Consider the following 6,778-nt stretch of genomic DNA (forward strand, 5'->3'; position numbering starts at 1 on the left):
CACCACCAAACAAATACTGGTTACTGGGGAAGAGCTGTTTGGAAACGTCTTTCCCCCCAAATACTTCCCAAAACCTTGCACCCCACTTCCTGGACAAGGTTTGGTAAAAAGCCTCACCAATTTGCCTAGGTGACTACAGACCTAGACCCTTGGATCTTAAGAACAATGAACAATCCTCCCAACACTTGCACCCCCCCCCCCTTTCCTGGGAAATGTTGGATAAAAAGCCTCACCAATTTGCATAGGTGACCACAGACCCAAACCCTTGGATCTGAGAACAATGAAAAAGCATTCAGTTTTCTTACAAGAAGACTTTTAATAGAAATAGGAGTAAATAGAAGTAAAGAAATCCCCTCTGTAAAATCAGGATAGTAGATACCTTACAGGGTAATTAGATTCAAAACATAGAGAATCCCTCTAGGCAAAAACTTAAGTTACAAAAAAGATACACAGACAGAAATAGTTATTCTATTCAGCACAATTCTTTTCTCAGCCATTTAAAGAAATCATAGTCTAACACGTACCTAGCTAGATTACTTACTAAAAGTTCTAAGACTCCATTCCTGGTCTATCCCCGGCAAAGGCAGCATAAAGACAGACCCACAGACCCTTTGTTTCTCTCCCTCCTCCCAGCTTTTGAAAGTATCTTGTCTCCTCATTGGTCATTTTGGTCAGGTGCCAGCGAGGTTACCTTTAGCTTCTTAACCCTTTACAGGTGAGAGGAGTTTTCCTCTGGCCAGGAGGGATTTTAAAGGGGTTTACCCTTCCCTTTATATTTATGACAATAGTCCTCTAGGAAAAGGGGGCAGGGAAGGACTCAGTGCTGGGAGGGGGAAACCCAGGATAACCCCAAGAGGGGAGCTGGATTTTCTACATATGTACAGTCCTGAGGTTGGGAGACCGCTCCGCAAAGGGCCAGCCAATGTGCAGGATCCCCCTGGGCCCTTATCTTGCCAGACCCTGAGGCACCAAAGTTCCAGAAACATGATTAAATTAAGTGCCCACACAGAGGGGAACACTGGAGGGAAAGAAAAGCCAGTAACTGATTACATGGGAGAGAGTCAAAAGACACCAAGCCCTGGTCTACACTAGGACTTTAGGTCGAATTTAGCAGCGTTAAATCGATTTAAACCTGCACCCGTCCACACAATGAAGCCCTTTATTTCGACTTAAAGGGCTCTTAAAATCGATTTCCTTACTCCACCCCTGACAAGTGGATTAGCGCTTAAATCGACGTTGCCGGCTCGAATTTGGGGTACTGTGGACACAATTCGATGGTATTGGCCTCCGGGAGCTATCCCAGAGTGCTCCATTCTGACCGCTCTGGACAGCGCTCTCAACTCAGATGCACTGGCCAGGTAGACAGGAAAAGAACCGCGAACTTTTGAATCTCATTTCCTGTTTGGCCAGCGTGGCAAGCTGCAGGTGACCATGCAGAGCTCATCAGCAGAGGTGACCATGATGGAGTCCCAGAATCGCAAAAGAGCTCCAGCATGGACTGAACGGGAGGTACGGGATCTGATCGCTGTTTGGGGAGAGGAATCCGTGCTATCAGAACTCCGTTCCAGTTTTCGAAATGCCAAAACCTTTCTGAAAATCTCCCAGGGCATGAAGGACAGAGGCCATAACAGGGACCCGAAGCAGTGCCGCGTGAAACTGAAGGAGCTGAGGCAAGCCTACCAGAAAACCAGAGAGGCGAACGGCCGCTCTGGGTCAGAGCCCCAAACATGCCGCTTCTATGATGAGCTGCATGCCATTTTAGGGGGTTCAGCCACCACTACCCCAGCCGTGTTGTTTGACTCCTTCAATGGAGATGGAGGCAATACAGAAGTAGGTTTTGGGGACGAAGAAGATGATGATGAGGAGGTTGTAGATAGCTCACAGCAAGCAAGCGGAGAAACCGGTTTTCCCGACAGCCAGGAACTGTTTCTCACCCTAGACCTGGAGCCAGTACCCCCCGAACCCACCCAAGGCTGCCTCCTGGACTCAGCAGGCGGAGAAGGGACCTCTGGTGAGTGTACCTTTTAAAATGCTATACATGGTTTAAAAGCAAGCATGTGAAAGGATTACTTTGCCCTGGCATTTGCGGTTCTGCCTTTGCAAAAGGTTTCTGGGGAGGGCAGCCTTATTTCGTCCTTCATGGTAGGACACTTTACCACTCCAGGCCAGCAACACGTACTGGGGAATCACTGTAGAACAAAGCATTGCAGTGTATGTTTGCTGGCATTCAACCAAAATCCGTTCACGCGGTGGGAGGAGGCAAAATGCGACCTTGTAACGAAAGCACATGTGCTATGTATGTAATGTTAACTTTCAAGGTTTACCCTGAAAGAGTGTAGCCACTGTTTTATAAAATGTGTCTTTTTAAATACCGCTGTCCCTTTTTTTTTCTCCACCAGCTGCATGTGTTTCAATGATCACAGGATCTTCTCCTTCCCAGAGGCTAGTGAAGCTTAGAAAGAAAAAAAACGCACTCGCGATGAAATGTTCTCCGAGCTCATGCTGTCCTCCCACACTGACAGAGCACAGACGAATGCGTGGAGGCAAATAATGTCAGAGTGCAGGAAAGCACAAAATGACCGGGAGGAGAGGTGGAGGGCTGAAGAGAGTAAGTGGCGGGCTGAAGAGAGTAAGTGGCGGGCTGAAGACAGGGCTGAAGCTCAAAGGTGGCGGCAGCGTGATGAGAGGAGGCAGGATTCAATGCTGAGGCTGCTGCAGGACCAAACCAGTATGCTCCAGTGTATGGTTGAGCTGCAGCAAAGGCAGCTGGAGCACAGACTGCCACTGCAGCCCCTCTGTAACGAACCGCCCTCCTCCCCAAGTTCCATAGCCTCCACACCCAGACGCCCAAGAACGCGGTGGGGAGGCCTCCGGCCAACCAGCCACTCCCCCACAGAGGATTGCCCAAAAAAAAGAAGGCTGTCATTCAATAAATTTTAAAGTTGTAAACTTTTAAAGTGCTGTGCTTAAAGTGCTGTGTGGCATTTTCCTTCCCTCCTCCACCACCCCTCCTGGGATACCTTGGTAGTCATCCCCCTATTTGTGTGATGAATGAATAACGAATGCATGACTGTGAAGCAGCAATGACTTTATTGGCTCTGCAAGCAATGATTAAAGGGAGGAGGGGAGGGTGGTTAGCTTACAGGGAAGTAGAGTGAACCAAGGGGTGGGGGGGTTCATCAAGGAGAAACAAACAGAACTTTCACACCGTAGCCTGGCCAGTCATAAAACTGTTTTTCAAAGCTTCTCTGATGCGTACCGCGCCCTCCTGTGCTCTTCTAACCGCCCTGGTGTCTGGCTGCGCGTAACCAGCAGCCAGGCGATTTGCCTCAACCTCCCACCCCGCCATAAACGTCTCCCCCTTACTCTCACAGATATTGTGGAGCACACAGCAAGCAGTAATAACAGTGGGAATATTGGTTTCGCTGAGGTCTAAGCGAGTCAATAAACTGCGCCAGCGCGCCTTTAAACGTCCAAATGCACATTCTACCACCATTCTGCACTTGCTCAGCCTGTAGTTGAACAGCTCCTGACTACTGTCCAGGCTGCCTGTGTACGGCTTCATGAGCCATGGCATTAAGGGGTAGGCTGGGTCCCCAAGGATATATATAGGCATTTCAACATCCCCAACAGTTATTTTCTGGTCTGGGAATAAAGTCCCTTCCTGCAGCTTTTGAAACAGACCAGAGTTCCTGAAGATGCGAGCATCATGCACCTTTCCCGGCCATCCCACGTTGATGTTGGTGAAACGTCCCTTGTGATCCACCAGAGCTTGCAGCACTATCGAAAAGTACCCCTTGCGGTTTATGTACTCGGCGGCTTGGTGCTCCGGTGCCAAGATAGGGATATGGGTTCCATCTATAGCCCCACCACAGTTAGGGAATCCCATTGCAGCAAAGCCATCCACTATGACCTGCACATTTCCCAGGGTCACTACCCTTGATATCAGCAGATCTTTGATTGCGTGGGCTACTTGCATCACAGCAGCCCCCACAGTAGATTTGCCCACTCCAAATTGATTCCCAACTGACCGGTAGCTGTCTGGCGTTGCAAGCTTCCACAGGGCTATCGCCACTCGCTTCTCAACTGTGAGGGCTGCTCTCATCTTGGTATTCATGCGCTTCAGGACAGGGGAAAGCAAGTCACAAAGTTCCATGAAAGTGCCCTTACGCATGCGAAAGTTTCGTAGCCACTGGGAATCGTCCCAGACCTGCAACACTATGCGGTCCCACCAGTCTGTGCTTGTTTCCCGAGCCCAGAATCGGCGTTCCACAGCATGAACCTGCCCCATTAGCACCATGATGCATGCATTGTCAGGGCCCATGCTTTCAGAGAAATCTGTGTCCATGTCCTGATCACTCACGGGACCGCGCTGACGTCGCCTCCTCGCCCGGTATCGCGTTGCCATGTTCTGGTGCTGCATATACTGCTGAATAATGCGTGTGGTGGTTAATGTGCTCCTAATTGCCAAAGTGAGCTGAGCGGGCTCCATGCTTGCCGTGGTATGGCGTCCGCACAGAAAAAAGGCGCGGAACGATTGTCTGCCGTTGCTCTGACGGAGGGAGGGGCGACTGACGACACGGCTTACAGGGTTGGCTTCAGGAAGCTAAAATCAACAAAGGGGGTGCCTGTACATCAAGGAGTATTTCAGGCAGGACTGCACGGAGGGTTCCAATAAGAAATGGTGCACCTAAGTTATCATTGTTATTGGAACAAGGAGGTTAGCCTGGCCTCTGATTGATACATGGCTAGATTTACCTCGCTGCACCTTCTCTGTGAGTGACTGCAGTGTGACCTAGAGGAATGAGTCCCCTAGACAGGGGAGGAGGCAAATGAGTACAAAACAAATCTGGTCTATTTCTTGTTTTGACCCACTCCATCTATCTTTTACATCTTTGGCTGGCAGCAGACGGTGCAGAAGGACTGCATGCCATCCACATCTCATGGCTGCTCGGCAGAAGATGGTACAGTACGCCTGCTAGCCATCCCCATCTCTTGCCTGCCTGGCAGAAGATGGTGCAATACGACTGCTAGCAATCCTCATCTCTTGCCTGCCTGGCAGAAGATGGTACAGTACAACTGCTAGCAGTCCGTATCGCCTGCCTGCTCACCATAAGACGGTTCAATAGGACTGACTGCAGGACTAAAGAGAATGACCTGGTCAAGTCACTCCAAATTTAGTCCCTGCGCCCATGTCTGCCCAGGCGCTCCCAGCCGACGCGGCCAGGAGCACCTCGGACACGATGAGGACGACTACCAATCGTATTGCACCGTCTGCTGCCAGAAGGCAAGGGGTTGCTGCTACTGTGCAGCAAAGCCGTACCGCGTCTGCCAGCACCCAGGAGACATAGGGTGACGGTTACCTGAGCGGGCTCCATGCTTGCTGTGGTATGGCGTCTGCACAGGTAACTCAGGAAAAAAGGCGCGAAATGATTGTCTGCCCTTGCTTTCACGGAGGGAGGGAGGGAACGAGGGCCTGACGACACGTACCGAGAACCACCCGCGACAATGTTTTAGCCCCATCAGAGCGCTCCATTGTGACTGCTCTGGACAGCACTCTCAGATGCCCGATTGTTTGCCATTGCTCTGACGCTGGGAGGGGCGCTTACAGGGTTGGCTTCAGGGAGCTAAAATCAACAAAGGGGGTGGCTTTACATCAAGGAGTATTTCAGGCAGGACTTCACAGAGGGTTCCAATAAGAAATGGTGCACCTAAGTTATTGTCCTTATTGGAGCAAGAAGGTTAGCCTGGCCTCTGATTGATACATGGCTAGATTTACCTCGCTGCACCTTGACTGCAGTGTGATCTAGAAGAATGAGTCCCCTAGACAGGGGAGGGGGGGGAAGCAAATGAGTACAAAACAAATCTGGTCTATTTCTTGTTTTGACCCACTCCATCTATCTTTTACATCTTTGGCTGGCAGCAGACGGACTGCATGCCATCCACATCTCATGACTGCTCGGCAGAAGATGGTACAGCACAACTGCTAGCAGTCCGTATCGCCTGCCCGCTCACCATAAGACGGTTCAATAGGACTGACTGCAGGACTAAAGAGAATGACCTGGTCAAGTCACTCCAAATTTAGTCCCTGTGCCCATGTCTGCCCAGGCGCTCCTGATCGACCTCACAGAGGCGACCAGGAGCACCTCAGACATGACGATGACGGCTACCAGTCGTACTGTACCGTCTGCTGCCACAAGGCAAGGGGTTGCTGCTACTGTGTAGCAATGCCGTACCGCGTCTGCCAGCACCCAGGAGACATAGGGTGACGGTTACCTGAGCGGGCTCCATGCTTGCCATGGTATGGCGTCTGCACAGGTAACTCAGGAAAAAAGGCGCGAAATGATTGTCTGCCCTTGCTTTCACGGGGGGAGGGAGGGAACGGGAGGCTGACGATATGTACCCAGAACCACCCGCGACAATGTTTTAGCCCCATCAGGCATTGGGATCTCAACCCAGAATTCCAATGGGCAGCGGAGACTGCGGGAACTGTGGGATAGCTACCCACAGTGCAACGCTCCGGAAGTCGACGCTTGCCTCGGTACTGTGGAAGCGCTCCGCCGAGTTAATGCACTTAATGCACTTAGAGCATTTTCTGTGGGGACACACACACTCGAATTTATAAAACCGATTTCTAAAAAACCGACTTCTATAAATTCGACCTTATTCCGTAGTGTAGACATACCCCAAGGGTAATGAACAAACTATCCTTAAACTACACTATCTGAATAGAGGGCATGGTATCATAAAAATACTTGTAAACACCCATCTGTGATAA

This window comes from Caretta caretta, chromosome 6 (assembly GCF_965140235.1).
Source record: "Caretta caretta isolate rCarCar2 chromosome 6, rCarCar1.hap1, whole genome shotgun sequence".
Taxonomy (NCBI): Eukaryota; Metazoa; Chordata; order Testudines; family Cheloniidae; genus Caretta; species Caretta caretta.